Below are 17323 nucleotides of genomic sequence, written 5' to 3' on the forward strand. Positions count from 1 at the left end.
GTGAGCCGAAGTACACGAATTCTTCAACCACCTCGATTTCGTCACCACCGATAGAAACTCGTGGTGGGTGGCTTACATTGACCTCTCTTGAGTCTCTTCCTATCATGTACTTCGTCTTCGACGTGTTGATGACTAGTTCAATCCGTTTAGCTTCGCTTTTCAGTCTGATGTAGGCTTCCTCCATCCTCTCAAAGTTACGTGCCATTGCCATTCAATCCCTGCCCTTCGTATTACTCCCTCCAAAGCGATGTTGAATAGCAGACACGAAAGACCATCGCCTTGCCGTAACCCTCTACGGGTTTCGAAGGGACTCGAGAATGCCCCTACTACGCACATCACCCGATCCATCGTCGCCTTGATCAACCGTATCAGTTTATCCGGAAATCCGTTTTCGTGCATTAGCTGCCATAGCTGGTCCCGATCGATTGTATCATATGCGGCTTTGAAGTCGATAAATATATGATGTGTGGGCACGTTGTATTCGCGGCATTTCTGCAATACCTGACGTATGGCGAACACCTGGTCTGTGGTAGAGCGTTCACCCATAAATCCCGCCTGGTACTGATCCACGAACTCTCTTGCAATTGGTATTAGTCGGCGGCATAAAATTTGGGAGAGTACCTTGTAGGCGGCGTTCAGCAATGTGGTAGTTGCTACAATCCAGCTTATCGCCCTTTTTGTAGATGGGACACACGACACCTTCCATCCACTCCTGCGGCAGAACCTCATCCTCCCAAACCTTGGTAATCACCCAGTGCTCTCCTGGTAGTTGGTCAACTCCAGGGGCTTTGTTGTTTTTCAGCCGATCTCCTCCTGGATTTCCTGGAGATTCGGAGCCGGAAGTCGCATGTCCTGGGCGCGTGCTCCTAGGTTCATCACCATATCGCCACCGTTATTTGCCATATCGCCATTCAGGTGCTCTTCGTAGTGCTGCCGCCACCTTTGAATCACCTCACGCTCGTTCGTAAGAAGGTTCCCGTTTATGTCCTTATACATATCTGGCTGTGACACGTGGCCCTTACGTGAACGGCTCAACTTCTCATAGAACTTTCGTGCGTTATTAGCGCGGTACAGTTCCTCCGTCTCTTTACGGTCTCGATCTTCTGCTGGCGCTTTTTCCTCCGGAAAATCGAGTTTTGTCTGTTTTGCGCCCGTTTGTATCGTGCCTCGTTCGCCCTCGTGCGGTATTGCAGCAATCTCGCCCATGCTGCATTCTTCTCCTCAACTAACTGCTCACATTCGCCGTCATACCAGTCGTTTCTCTGATCCGGAGCCACCGTGCCTAGTGCAGCGGTTGCGGTGCTTCCAATGGCGAATCGAATATCTCCCCAGCAATCTTCAAGAGATGCTGCGCCTAGCTGCTCTTCCGTTGGGAGTAAGGGTATGCGATAACACACTTTTTCCTAACGAAACTAAACGAAACGAAATTTAAAATGTCTATGTTGATTCGGATCGAAACGAAACGAAAAATAGATTTCTTTCGAAACCTCGAAACGATACGAAATCAAGGTTCATTTAATTCGAAATTTTTCGAAACGAAATTTGAATTTTTTCCGCGGAATTTTTTTTAAATTGGTTTTACATTATGTACGCAATTCTGATTTCACTTTTTCGAAGTCGAATAACTGTTTTGCGACCAAAAGAGTTATACCCAAGTAACATTTTGAGTTTTATCATACTCTATTAGCAGTTTTGTAGAGCAAATTTTCAAGACTAGCAATAAAATTAAGAGCTACATGACAACCTCTTGAAGACCACTTAAAGATTATGTTATGACCAAGTGGACCACTCTTGAGAACGTCTTCAAAGCAAGCTCGACCAATAACTAACCCAATAACAACCATAAAGCTGCCATAAAACCGCTGTCAAAAAAGGGAATTTCCCTTTTGTTATTAAACTGGGGAAAAAGGAAAATCGTAGGAATGGAAAAACAACATTCAATGGAAGGATAAAAAACAACATTGATGGATATGGATTTAAAATAATATTGAATCATCGGAAATTGGATGCCCCAGAACTCGTTCGCGTGCATACAATTTTGGTGCGCCTTCGAATTTCTGGTGAAACCAGGTAAGAAAAGCAGTTTATTTAAATGCGCCGTCGCAATATCGTGATTTACGGAAATTAAATTTGAGTAAACCATTAATCAATATACTGTTTTTTTTTTCACTTGTGGCATTTCGATTCGCACCGAAAAATTTCTCGCGCTCCGAGATTTGTAAATCATTCTGAAATGCAGCGGTTGCTACATATGGTAATGAATATCGCAAAAGATTTTTGCCGATATGAAATCAATTCTACACTACCATCATGGCTTGCACCGTGGGTAATTGTGATGGTCAAAATACAGTTTTGCATATCTTTCAAGTATAATAAGTACTTGCTAGAAATTGCTTATTAATTCATCGTACAAGGAAAATGAATGCAATAAAAGTACTGTGGGAAGATGTTCAATTTTCATTGGCAGCCCTTACTTTGCACCGTTCAATGTGCAAAAACGATCCATAAAAAAAAGAAAAACGATCCGTAACTAACATCTGAATGTTCCATAAAACGCTACCATAAATCCATAAAATAGTTCGGGAGATTCCATAAAAAATAATTTTATGATCCATAAATCTTTGAAAAATGATCTATAAAAACTATATTTTGATCCATAAAATTTCAAATTTGCGCACTTTTTCTCCTGATGATGATCCATAATTTCAGTAATATGATCCATAATTTTGGTCATATGATCCATAATTTTGTTTATATGATCCATAATGCTTGGAAAGAAGGCCAATGAAACTATATTAATTGATCCACACATTTTATAAAATCTATGGATCATTTGCCAAAATTTATGGATCATATCACCAAAACTATGGATCATTTGAACAAAGCTATGGATCAAATGGCCAGAGTTATGGATCATATTACTGAAATTATGGATCATCATTACGATAAAAAAATGCGCAAATTTGAAGTTTTATGGATCAAAATATAGTTTTTTATTGATCATTTTCCAAAGATTTATGGATCATTTGTCATACGTTCATGGTAAAATAGCAGGAATTGTATTGTTTTTCTTGACTATGTTCATGGAACATATTTTCCCATTAATTGCTGAATTTTAGTTTAGTTATGGATCGAAAAAATATTCTTTGTGGGATCTCCTGAACTATTTTATGGATTTATGGTATATGCAAAAGTATGTTTTGCCATTTTCATTATCGCCTTTTCTCGTGCTGAATGGCGTCTGAACTATTTTTAATGTAAACGATGTTCAAGCCATCAAGCTACAAATTCAAAAGTGTTCAGGTTATAAACGATCAAGTTACCGAGGTCCACAATAATTGCAATTGAAGTTATGCTTCCAACAGCGGCAGTAGAACATCTCAAATATTGGTTATCGCACCATTTATTGCATGTTCGTATTTATACTATCTTGATTTAACGATTTTCATTATCTATTCCATTCTCAGGAGTGGGATTTGACCTATGGATTTTATTGTCAATAAACAACAAAATTTCAAATATGCGAATGCTAAATTTTCAAAGTTTACGTATTCATTGTGGGGGAATAGCGCCTAGATTTCATCTCATGGCTCCGATGTTCATCTCATCAAAAACAAAGCAATGGAAAGGTATTTGATTTGCTTCTTATTTTTGTGATTTTTTTCAGAAGTGACGAAATTGGTGCCGTATTTCTTTGTTTCGCGATGAGATGAAAATATGTTCAGTGAGATGGAAATCGGCACATTTCCCCTATTTATTGTTTTCTTTATTTAAGTTTTCGAGAAACTTGTAGCAGAAACATTATGATAGAAACTTTTGTTTTTGGCCATTCGGTTGGTCATAGTGCATGAAGTTCAACATAAACATTATGTTCTTGTATAATCCCATTATAAACCTATAAAAAACCAGTAAGTTTTATTAAGGTTAAGCGTAAAACAAGTCTATGACCAAAATATCCGGTTTTATTACAGTTTTCAGAATTGGTTTTATTGGAGTCCTCAAGATAATCATCAGCCCACTCATAAGTTTATGAAGTTTTTGACATTTGTGGTTTTATTAGACGTTTTATTATGGTTTTGGAGATAGCTATAAGTCTTCAAACAAAGCTAATCTTGCAGCATTGAACAAAGCAGCGATAAAACCGCAAAACAACTTAAATAAATCCATAAAGCCTTGACATTGTTACTTGGGTAATAACAGAAGAAGCAATATGTGATAAATCGTCACATTCTCGCCGTACATACCATTGGAGATAAGGCAATACCCCAGCATTTGTGCCGCTTTTAAAGGAATTCATCGTGGAGCGTGTGTTTCCGTATCTGATCAATTTCATATCAGTTCAATTTTATATCAGTTCTACTTAATATGAAAATAGAGAAATTGTGGGATTTTTCATATACGGATTCAAATTTCGCTTAAAACCTTCGTTCACTTAAGAATTATGTAGATGTGCTGAAGCATACTTCATATTGTCTTGCCAGCGTGGTTTTACAGTATTGACTAAGTCAAAATTAGAAAAAGAATGCTTAAATTGATTTTCTTATTTAGATACTCTATTATGTATCCACATCTGCCAGGCGTATACGTAGATAGAGAACTGATATTACAACATTTGAAAAGGACGTATCAGCCAAAATTTATTCCTTCTTATTCTTCGTCTACATATATAGCATACATTTGCTCACTAGAAGAATCCTGTGCACCTTTCTAAAATGCACAAAGATATGTAGTTCAGATTGAATTTCACAGACCCATAGTCTTATATACAATCAGCTCGACAAATTGTCTGTGTGTCCTTGGCATATGAGAACAGCTGTTATGGTCAGTATAAGCTGAAAGCAATCATTAGTAAAGAACTTTCAGCAATTTTAATGATTTTTCAGCCCGTTCTGGATTTTATTTAGCAAATTCTATGTAAAGATCTAGAAATGCCTACAAATCTGCAATGTTCCTTACATATTTTGCAAATAGTCAAAGAAGAGCTTATCAGCTTGATTAACTGTACACATCGTAGTTGCTAATCATGATTGGCCGAGAAACAGCAAATATGCACAGCTCACCAATTCAATAATATTCTTGGGATACAAAAAAGTTATTCTTATTGTATACTTGCTTCGGAGTTTCCAATTCATGACCAATAACAATGCTAGTCACGTGCTTGTAGTCAATTTAGGTTTAAGAGAGGAAAATTAGTTTAACACTCATTGTTATAAGAGATCGAAGAATGCTCTGCATCTCCGTGAGCGCTAAGGAAAAAGAATCGTTGGTTAGTTGAGAATGTAATTCACGTGAAACCCCTTGGTGAGCGAAAAAATATTTATTGTGAACGAATTTATTTTGAAAACAAGAAGACGAAAACTTTGTTTCAAATCAATCCAACGCAAGACCAATGTGCTTCGTTTAATAATCTTCTACAACACGATCGATTCCACACTAAATAATTTTAAGCTCTTCGGTGCAGACATTAGTTTTAACACTTCGCGTTCTCCCACACTAGCTGGCGTGATCAGCATCAACACTATTGATTGCACACTACTTAAACAAATTTCTGCTACGCGAGGTAGATTTTCATCACTTCACATTCTCCCCGATTCCGATTCCGATTCTATATACTCATATTATGCAACACGATCGATTCCGCATTCATATGCATAATATGAGTACTTAGTAAAAAAAATAAGACGTTTTATAGAAGAAAACTACATGCATATTTGTCGACTAAGAATGGGGTTATATAGTAAGCATTAATAGAATTAATTGTATAACATAAAGTTTTGAAAACAACTTTACGGTTTTGTTCAGCGGCGCAGCCAAAATTTTCGATAATATAAAGTATGGTTTAAGTTTAAATTTGTTTCGAAATTCCGCGGAATTCCGTTAAATTTCGTTTGAAGCTAGTTTTTTCTAGCGAAATTTTTGTAATTTTACGAAACGAAACGAAATCAAGAAATCAAATTTCGCCATGCTCAAATTCCGCGAAATTCCGCGGAATTTCGTTTCGAACCACCTGAAACGAAATTTTTCGAAATACCGCATATGCTTAGTTGGGAGTGCCACTTCCAGCTGCTGCGCGTAGTCTTGGGCTAGCCTACCGTCTTGTAGCCGCCCAATGTTTAGCCGCGGCGGACGACTCCGACGCGTGTTGATCACCGTCGAGAGTTTTGAGCGCAGGCGTACTGCAACGAGGTAGTGGTCGGATTCAATATTTGCACTGCGGACGTTCGTGATGACGGAGAAGAATTTACCGTCGATTAGAACGTGATCGATTTGGTTTTCCATTACTTGATTTCCATGTGGCCTTGTAGATATTCTTGTGGGGGAAGAAAGTGCTTCGGACTACCATTCCGCGGGAGGCTGCAAAGTTTATGCATCGTTGGCCGTTGTCGTTCGATACGGTATGCAAACTATCCGGTCCGATGACCGGTCTATACATTTCCTCCCTTCCTACCTGAGCGTTTATGTCACCGATGACGATTTTGACGTCCCGCAGTGGGCATCCATCGTATGTCTGCTCCAGCAGCTTTCTCGTCGTCGGATCTCCTTTCGTGTGGGCAGTGCACGTTGATGATGCTATAGTTGAAGAAACGACCTTTTATCCTCAGCTTGCACATCCTTGCTGCCTTGGCTGCTACCCAATCACGTGTTGGCGCATCTTTCCCAGCACTATGAAGCCGGTTCCCAGCTTGTTGGTGTTGCCGCAGCTTTGGTAGATGGTAGCCGCTCGATGCCCGCTTTTCCACACTTTCTGTCCTGTCCAGCAGATTTCCTGCAGCGCTACGACATCAAAGTTGCGGGGATGTAATTCATCGTAGATTATTCTGTTGCAACGTGCGAAGCCTAGCGACTTGCAGTTCCATGTTCCAAGCTTCCAATCGTGATCCTTTATTCGTCGCCTAGGTCGTTGCCGATTGTATCGAATCGTATTATCTTCTATGTCGTTCGTAATAGTTGTTTTTAAAGGCGGCCTATTGGGCCTGCGCAAACCTCCTGTCTCGTCGGAGATCTAACAGCTGATTGAAGCGGCAATGTAGTAAAGTCAAATCATAGTAAAGTCATGTAGAGTCTCGCGCATTTGGGCTTCCTCGTGCAGCATGAAAGGATAAATTCGAAGAGCGGGAAATTTTTGATAGCTATGCAACGGCAAAATAATTTTGCTTATAGAATTGATTTCAAAATATCCCTTCACTCGCTTGAGAACAAAAAAAGCGATCCATCCACAGCACCACTAATATGATGAAGAGCACCATCACTACTTGTTCATCCGCAACAAATATTTATGAATCACTTACAATGAATACGCTTTCTTGGGGTGTTCCTCATTTCAATTTCAGTGATCTAATTGAGAAACGACAAGCAGATTTCAAATTTAATAAAAATCGTAAAAATATACAAACAGTTTCTGCTATTCAATCATTCAATCATTGCGCTTCCTTAGAACCTATCTCTTCATTATTGCCACATTCTTGTACAGTGTACACTCAACCCTCTTTTTTCGGCACTTCGTTTTACGTCCTCCTTTTTACACGTAATGTGATGTGAAAAGAATTTTAAGCTTTATTGACATCTCAAAGTAAACCTATAAGAAAGCACTCTTAGTAACCCATACAACTTAGTGTTTTTTTGCATCTTCAACAAGTGTTCCATTCCAGGTTATCCAAGAATACTCTGGAGTCTACACGCATAACCTGAACTTTCTTTTGAAAACTGGTTTGTGTCCTATTTGATCTATTAAACCAAATTGTTTTCACTTTCAAGAATTTCATGCAGTGTGGTCGACATGCGTGATCAAAGGTCTGTCATTACTTTTTTTTTTTTAAATTGTTGACCCTCTTTTCAATCCGTCGAATATTATTGGATACGCTTTCAGTAACTGTTCCTTTCCAGGTCGTCCAAGAATTTCCTGAAATATAGGCCTAGAGGTCTAAATTCGTATCCAAAGGGCTATTATCTCTCTTTAAAAACGGTTCATGCCTTTTCTAATCCACTGAATGAAATTGGATACGACTTCAATTCCTTTGCCGTGCGGTAAGACGCGCGGCTACAAAGCAAGACCATGCTGAGGGTGGCTGGTCTAGGCAATTTTCGGATTGGAAATTGTCTCGACTTCCCTGGGCATAAAAGTATCATCGTGCTAGCCTCATGATATACGAATGCAAAAATGGTAACCTGGCTTAGAAACCTCGCAGTTAATAACTGTGGAAGTGCTTAATGAACACTAAGCTGCGAGGCGGCTCTGTCCCAGTGTGGGGATGTAATGCCAATAAGAAGAAGAAGAACGACTTCAATAACTGTTCCGCCGCAGGTCATCCAAGAGATCCCTGCGGTATAGACCTTGAGATCCACACGCGTAATCAAAGGACTGTTATCTCTTTTCAGAAATGTTGCATGCCCTTCATAATCCATAGAATCAAATTGGATAAGACTTCAATAACTGTGCCGCCGTAGGTCATCCAAGAATTCTCTGCAGTATAGGCGTAACCAAAAGGCTGTTATTTCTTTTGAAAAATGGTTTATGTCCCATTTGATCTATTAAACCAAATTAGACTCGCTTTCAATAGCTGTTTCTTTCCAGGTCATCCATGAATCCCCCGGAGTATAGGCGGGGTATAGTATATCCAGTTCTCCGCAACCGGTGAAGGCCACCAAATTACCTGTGGGCTAGTCTCTGATTTGACGTTTGTGGAGGTTAACTGCTCTCCTTAGCCATGCGGTAAGACGCGCGGCTACAAAGCAAGACCATGCTGAGGGTGGCTGGGTTCAATTCCCGGTGCCGGTCTAGGCAATTTTCGGATTGGAAATTGTCTCGACTTTCCTGGGCATAAAAGTATCATCGTGCTAGCCTCATGATATACGAATGCAAAAATGGTAACCTGGCTTAGAAACCTCGCAGTTAATAACTGTGAAAGTGCTCAATGAACACTAAGCTGCGAGGCGGCTCTGTCCCAGTGTGGGGATGTAATGCCAATAAGAAGAAGAAGAAGAAGGAGGTTAACTGCATCCATTATTCCGAACATTTTGATTAATGTGGTAAATGAGAAGGAGTGAATCCACTCCAATAGCACCTTCGTATATATCACATTGGTCAGATACTCGGAACGGTGGGTGCAGTTGACCTCCACATACGTCAAATCAGAGACTAGCTCACAGGCAAACTGGCGGCCATTATCGCTCGCGGAAGACTGGATTCTTCTCGGTACCTTGTCTAGATACATAGACAAAGAAATGGAAAGAATGAATTTTGGCTGTTACGTCCTTTTCAAATGTTGGACTAGAAATAATAAACATTACATACAACTACGTAGATCAACGTAACCTTTGCGTACAACCCACTTGACTTGACTTGAAGAAATTAATTGCTTAGGGATATTGCAGATACATTGTTGATATTGTAAACGAGACCAGTACTGGATTTTCTCAATTTCAATGAGAAATGAAACGCGATGTTTACATATCTCATATCTGCCCCTTTCAATTTCACAAACGCTTAAGATAAAAGACTTCTAATTCTTATTCTTTCTCTTCTTCTTCTTCTTCTTCTTCTTCTACTTCCTCTTCTTCTTCTTCTTCTTCTTCTTCTTCTTCTTCTTCTTCTTCTTCTCCTTCTTCTTCTTCTTCTTCTTCTTCTTCTTCTTCTTCAATAGCTCTACATTCCAACTGGATCTAGAGTGAATTAAAGTCTGTAAAGTATCAATGAATTACTTGGTTAGTCACGAAGTTATTTTGAATATTCCGTATGAGTGTATATCACTTATCGCATACCCCAAAAATAGATTTTTTTTTGTAGTAATGCCTGCACAAAGCAATCAGGCTACCAAAACGGTCTGGGAATATTGGTGTGCAATATTTGCATATATACCGTACACATTATTTGATCCATGTTGTACACATTTTTTAGTGCACCTGTGGGACACTTTTTTTTCGATTACATGACGGTGGTCAGCCATTGTTGTTCATATGCACTATGAGCCTATGAGGTAGTCCTTATTTAAAATGTACTATATTTTTGAATTGTTTTACTAGTATGTATGTTATATGAAAAATTCCGCATAGAAAAATATTGGGCATTTCTTTTTTAATTTCAGAATTTACCAGAAAAAAAAGTTTACCCTAGAGAGTTATTGAGAGTTATTTTCACACCCATTTTTGCATATAACTAGTTTAAGTTATGAAATTATTTTTGGTCATTTGATTTCGGCTCCATAGTGACATGGAGCGGGTAAATCATTCAGCAGAGTTTAAAATTGCCCAGAATGCCATTGTAGTAAATTGCTGGAAGCGCTGGCTAATGGGCTAAGCTTAATCGTACCCCTGGGATAATAGTGTTATTAGTTTATGTAGTTTATTGGATGACTGCCAGAGGACCTACACGATGGAATAGTGTCTGTCACTCGAATGTAGCGTTTATTCTAGTAGAATAGTGACAACGGATTTCCATTTTGAATGTGATGTGATCCTTTGTTGATCTAGGGAAAAAGCACAATGATTAAAAGCTAATGATGTCTCGTAATTGGATAGTGTCATGTACTACTTGTACCCTCTGGCATCTGTTGCTGGAACCCAACCAACTGACACAATAGTTATCTGCAACTTTGCCAACGTACACACAGTCACTGTTGTAGTGCCGCTAACGAACAACGGACAATATGCTGCTTTTCCATACCAGGTGAATCTGTGGCATGATAATGGAGTCGTTTTATCTAAAACTTCATGTGCATACTCGAGGGACGATTCATCGTGAAGTTGTTTTCCAACTAGCAGCCGTGCAATGCAATGGGTTATATGTGGCAATTAGGGCCAGAGCACAACAAAATATAGCTTGACAGTTTATTGTTTCCTGCGAGTTTCGAGCTATGATTGGAACTATGAACTACCAGTCACCGTTCGATAGGATGCTGTTAGGGCTGCACAATTCTGTTGCAACGAACCGAAGCAAAAACAGCCTAGTTCAAAACAATTAACTTGTTGGTTGATTTTCAAACTAAGAATTTAGTTTTTTTTTAAATTAATAACTTTGTAGGTACTAACTATTTTTTTCTAAGTTATTCAAACCTAACTAACCAGCACACAATTACAGTTATGTAGACATTAAAACCAGCAATTTTAAAAGTTAATTGAAAACAGTCTCTGCCATTTTAACTTTTACTGGTCCATGTCTCACATGAAACGATTATAAAAATTATATTGCTTCTGGGCAATTTACTTTTTTATCCGTTTTTGTCGTCCTCTGCTCCGTTGTAGCCACATTCAAAGTAACACTGCTCGACATCAACACCTCCATAGTCATAGTGAATTTGGAGGACAGTTTGATCTTAACTTAAGATCAGTTTGAAGGATATTAGACATCTCATATTCATGAAAATTCGGTTATTATATGTATATTGAATCGGACAAGGTGTATACTGATGATGAGGATGTTGCAAAAGCCTTGGTTGATCTGGTAAATACCTTGGGCTAAACTCGAGAACATTTTGGAGAGCTAACAATATAGTATAGGTTTTAAACATTTCAGATTCAGTTGCATTCTCGCAGACGGGAAATCTTCCCATGGTTTCGGATATCTAGGTCTACACTCAAAAAAATAAATAGACACGCGACTATAAAGTGCTTCGCCCTTTGATTTGCCCTACTGGTCAAGCATGTGAGATTCGAGTGTGAAACACTTTCAGCAACTCACCACGCAACATATTAGTTTCAACAGTAAAAAGCTTTCAGAACAAGTGTTGTTATACTTGATAACACAAGTTTTCAACATTGTACTTTAAATGCTATGATATTGAAATCAAAAAGTATAGTTTTTGTTTGAAACAGAATAAGCTTTGAAAGAGTTTAGCTCGAACTAGCAACCGAGTCGGTTGTGTTTTCGCTTGTGGTTGTCGAATGTTATTTTTCGGCGTGTGTTCGGCTGATTGTCAGCCATTTCAGGCAAATCGGACAACAGACGTTCTACCTCATCTCCCGGCGAGTGTGTCGGATGACTAGTGTTCCGCCCCTCAGGACGCGGTTTTTTCGGACGGTATAACGCACGAACTAAAAACCGGGATAAAAGCTTCTCCCGTTGCCAGCCACGCTCCGCTGGGCGGAGCGCTAGTGGCGGTGGGCCGCATCCGGTGACCCCAGAACTGGATCGATCATCCAGCGGCGATCAGAGATTCGGAATTCTGTAACGTAACAGGACGAGTGCGCGTTTCTCAAACATTCTCGAACATTCCTCCAGTTTGGTGGAGACGCTCGGTATTTTTCGCCTCAATACCGCTCGTATTTGTGCCGAAAATTTTGTTCTACATTGTGCGGGTGAGTAAATTAATCAGATAGTGTAAATTTTTTTTCTTGTTCAGTTGTGATTCTCCAGTAAGCAGAGCGATCGGCCAATCGTCGAAATTTAGTTTTGCTTTGTGCGGAAAGCAAAACGGTCAGCCGGTTACCAAAATTTTGTTCTGCATTGTGCGGGTGAGTAAGTTAATCAGAAAGTGAAAATTTAGTTCGCATCCAGTTGTGTTGTGCGCTCAATAATTATAGTAATTGGTGTTCGTTTGAATGTGTTGTTTAAAATCAATCAAACTACACCCTATACACGGCAGACCGTTTACCAAAATGAACCCTGCCACACTCCCCACCCCATATATCCAACATCCCAGTGATTTCTCGTGGAAGTGCAGATGACTCGTCGGATTCTCTCGAGTCAAAAATTTCCTACCTTCTTCTTCTTCTTCTTATTGGTATTACATCCCCACAATGGGACAGAACCGTCTCGCAGCTTAGTGTTCATTAGGCACTTCCACAGTTGATAACTGCGAGGTTTCTAAGCCAGGTTAACATTTTTGCATTCGTATATCATGAGGCTAGCACGATGATACTATGCACAGGGAAGTCGAGACAATTTCCAATCCGAAAATTGCCTAGACCGGCACCGGGAATCGAACCCAGCCACCCTCAGCATGGTCTTGTTTGTAGCCGCGCGTCTTACCGCGCGGTTAAGGAGGACCCCAACAACAATTTCCTACTTTCTTCTTCTTCTTCTTCTTATTGCCATTACATCCCCACAATGGGACAGAACCGCCTCGCAGCTTAGTGTTCATTAGGCACTTCGACAGTTATCAACATTTTCCTACCTATTCCTCAATTGATCTGCATTTGGACACAGCCGGCGCTGGTATTGCCCATTTTTGGGTCACATATTGAAGATGATGTTTGTCCAAAACTTCATCTGTTAGTTTTCAGTCAGTTTTTTTTGCCCAAAAATAATATTTTGAGGGGCAACAAAAAAAAATCGGACAATTTAGAGGATTTTCAAAACATTCTTTAACAAATCCGAGGAGTTTTATCGATTTTTTCCATTTTAATATTTATTTTTTATTATCCCCCCCACTCTTGACCTTTCGAAGACCAGTAGGACATAATTTGAATTAAATATTTGTAACGGCCTTTATCGCAAGTAATATGAAAAACCGTTTTCGAAAGAATAATTATATTTTTATTGTTTACTAGTAGTCTCGTCAAACTACTTCTCAACCAAAATTAGCAAAAACCTTTATTTTATATTCACAATTTAGGTTTTAATGTTTGCTCTGTGGTTTCAATTTCATCCCATATTGGAGTCAATTTGCTTGATTAGTTCCCAAGTTGTGAAGAAATTTGTGTTTCATTTGTATAGGAGCCCCGGTTTCTAGAGTGGGGAGGGGTCTCAAATCATGTTAAGAACCTTCCCTGGCCCCAAAAACTCCTGCATACAAATTTTCACGTCGATTGGTTCAGTAGTTACCGAGTCTATAAGGTTCTAATAAGGGGCTCTCCTTAGCCGTGCAATAAGACGCGCGGCTACAAAGCAAGACCATGCTGAGGGTGGCTGGGTTCGATTCCCGGTGCCGGTCTAGGCAATTTTCGGATTGGAAATTGTCTCGACTTCCCTGAGCATAAAAGTATCATCGTGCTAGCCTCATGATATACGAATGCAAAAATGGTAGCTTGGCTTAGAAACCTCGCAGTTAATAACTGTGGAAGTGCTTAATGAACACTAAGCTGCGAGGCTGCTCTGTCCCAGTAAGAGGATGTAATGCCAATAAGAAGAAGAAGAAGAATAAGATAAGGTTCAGACAGACAGAAATTAATTTTTATGTATATAGAAGATATGTATTACAAACATATTACAAAAAAATCTACATATATATAACGATACGCAATTATTTATTAGCTGTTTGACAGGAAACATGTTATTGCAAAACTTTAAAAAATATGAAAATCATTCTGAAGAACCAATTTATTTTCTGGATAAATTATGTACGCAACCAATTGTATCAGAAAAATGATCAATTTTTGGCGAGACAAAGTTCGCCGGTTCAGCTAGTTCCAAATGAAAAAAACTAACTCGCTGATCAATTCTGCCCCAGCTGATGTGAGATCATTTCAATGTATCATTAATTGGTTTTAAGTAATTCATAAATTCTTGGGATCGTGAGTCGAACTTTTGTTATATGTATTGGCCATCTCATATAAAGACCGTTAAGGATAACCTGTCCAACACAATGATATCATTGTCAAAACGAAATTTTTACCTGTATTATAATTAATTTTCGATGAATAAAATTCACCACAGTATTTTTTTTCCTTTTTATCTTTCCAGGTAAGCAATTTTCCAAGAAAACACTTTGAACATATATTAAGTAAGTATTGAGTGCATTTCCATATGTTTGACACGTGGAAACAATGATCCGGTTCACGTCCCTTCAAGCATATCCATTTAATAGTAATTAAAGTAAACGTGTCTAGCTCAGTTACCTCACGTACAACTTGCAAATATTCACCACCGCAAAATGGCATGTTCTGCTCGGGGATAGACCTCTTGTGTGCCTTGTTCATTTATGAGTAGAAGCTTAGCCATGTGTAGGCAATAACCGCAGTGCACTTGCTTTGCGGCAAGATGCAACTTGACACTGTGTATGAGATTTTTACTCGTTTCCTTTCCCGATCCGGTAAGCCGTGTTAACGAAACGCGTTGAGGGGCAGCGCTCGTCCTCAATGATGTTAAGAGCGTAGTACACCATGCATGCTTAAAAAAATGGTTTTTCTTATTTTCGATCTGGGCTAATTATGTTTTTTTTTGCACACAGGCAGCTACCATAGTCAGTGGTAATCAAATGAGTGAGTCTATGAAGAAGAAAACTAAGTAAGTCATTCTATGTTCCGAATAATCAAAACACGAATGTCAAAACTCGAACCGAATGTGCTTCATGAAGGTGAATATTTTATGTTTTTATCGTAGGTAGTCGTCTTTCTTTATCTTAAAAAATGACTTCCTAAAAACACTTTTAAGTCCATTGTTTATGTCTGAACATTTGATTTATGCTATTCTCGTACACTAAGGTTCTGTCTCATTTGGAGAATTAAACTTAGAAGTGACAATTCGAAAATTAACAAATAACCCGGCCATAAGAATGGCTGGTGCTACCCAGCAATTCCAATAAGACATCGATGAAAAATGATTCGATATCAGTCAAAAGTAATGTTGCTCTGCCAGCAGGGTTATTCGATAATTATTGATATGTCACTTTTGAGTTTAATTTCAGTTTAATACTCCAGACCCTAAGAACGAACGAGGCTGTATATTCGCACCATAAACAAACTTTTCATAGGATTCGCTAAGACTCATAGTATTATATACAAATCGATAGGGACCACCTCCAACAGCAATCGAGGAAGGCAGGACTACATCCCCGACCCGCTAAACCGTTTCCATTGCCGCCAAGCCCATAGTCTCTTGCGCGAAAACGTGGGCACACGAACAACAAGTGTTCCGCCGTTTCCTCTAAACTTGCGCACACCAAACACTCGGGCGAGGCCGAGCAAGCCAGCTGCGTTACCTGCACTGTGATTTTGCAGCACGCTTAAACGCCGGGCACATCAAACCCCCCCCTGGGGTGCTTGCTGTTCACAGATTTGCTTGAACAAATCAAACAATTGGGAGGGTTCGTGCAGCATTGTGCCTTATGTCCCTCCAATCCGCAGCGTCGGCAGAGATGGCTTCTGTCAGGGCCTTTGCAGTCCCATTGCTTGTGCCCCGGTTCCATGCACTTGAAGCAAACTTCGGGTTGCTCGTATATGCCTACAGAGCACACTGACCATCCCACCTTGACGCTCCCTAACTTGACTACCTTGGAGGCGTCCGCTGCAGATAGCCGAACCAATGCTACCTGTGTCCCTGCCGGACCTTTCCTCGAGGGTCATCTCGCCCATCCGAGTACGTCTTATTCAACGTACGTCGGCGCCGAGTTCACCGAGCTTGACGTCACTCCTCATCGCCTTCAAGACGTCCGAGTACTTAGCCTCGTCCGTCTTGATGACTAGGGCATCGCCCCTGGAGCGATTGGCGCCTACCCTAGACTTCTTGCTACCCTCATTCGCCTGGGCCTTCTTTTCGGCCCTTGACGTCTTCGGTTACCTCTTGTTCTTGACCAGGGTCCAGGAGGCGTCATCCCCCTATATTTCCCTGGTCTGGGGCGGCTGAGAGTTCTCAGCCTGCCGTAACCCCTTACCACCGTCTTTCCTGGGTGGACGGACCTTTCCAGGTCCTTCTTCCCCCGGTTTGGGAGGTACCTGGCCGGGGTTCAGCTTCCCAGCCCCACTACCCTTGTTCGGGGTTTGGAGCGGCCCCCAGGGAGCTCATCCCCTGGAGACTGTCTCCCTCGTTTTTGTGTCTGCTCCGCTGGAGCAGTCACCCCCGACGTGCCCGCGAATACTTGAGCCTCAGTCTGGGTAGACTTTGGCACCACCATCTTCGCTGCCAAGTCCCTCGGTCGATTCGACCTTGCCCGAGTCCACGAATCCTTGGGCCTCAGTCTGGGTAGTAATTATTTCATTTCACCAAATTTTCAACTGTCAAAACCACCAAAAATCTGTAAAATTATTCACTGTTCTGCTGTTGAGATTTCGGTGAAATTTCACAGAAATCTGCGATTTATTTTAAATGTGTAGTTAGGGTGCAATCTCCATTCAGATTACTATTAGAAATCAAGGTGGGTGGGTCTTTGACTTCAATCTAGGACAAACATTACAAAAGCATTAGGATTACTACTCCTGGCCACGCCCATCTTCACCGTAACTTGGGAAGGGAATTGTTTGTTGATGTAGTACTTACATAATGAGAGGCCTTAGGCCTTATATTAGGGAAGATATTCGTTGGTTCAGGATTTTCCCAAAACTGACAATGAACGTAGTATATCTTACACCGGAAATATTATGTGTATGTATATGCGGATAAAATTATCTCAAATTTTAGGCACTTATTCTTAATCGATTAAAAAATTGGCAAGATCGGTCAGTGTATTCATTG

General features: G+C 40.2%; 1 protein-coding gene across 2 annotated transcripts in view; it reads left to right on the forward strand.

Annotated features, from left to right (window-relative positions):
• The window catches only part of LOC134212359 (lutropin-choriogonadotropic hormone receptor), a 505979-nt gene that overhangs the window by 251710 nt on the left and 236946 nt on the right, over positions 1–17323 (forward strand). Inside the window, exon 1 of one of the 2 annotated variants that reach the window (XM_062690133.1) lies at positions 12213–12291. The exons of the other annotated variant lie outside the window; for it this stretch is intronic. The gene's annotated coding sequence lies outside the window, so the exon portion shown is untranslated. Of the gene's footprint in view, positions 1–12212; positions 12292–17323 lie in introns of those variants that run through there. 2 annotated transcript variants of the gene reach the window in all.

This window comes from Armigeres subalbatus, chromosome 2 (genome assembly GCF_024139115.2).
Source record: "Armigeres subalbatus isolate Guangzhou_Male chromosome 2, GZ_Asu_2, whole genome shotgun sequence".
NCBI classification, from domain to species: domain Eukaryota; kingdom Metazoa; phylum Arthropoda; class Insecta; order Diptera; family Culicidae; genus Armigeres; species Armigeres subalbatus.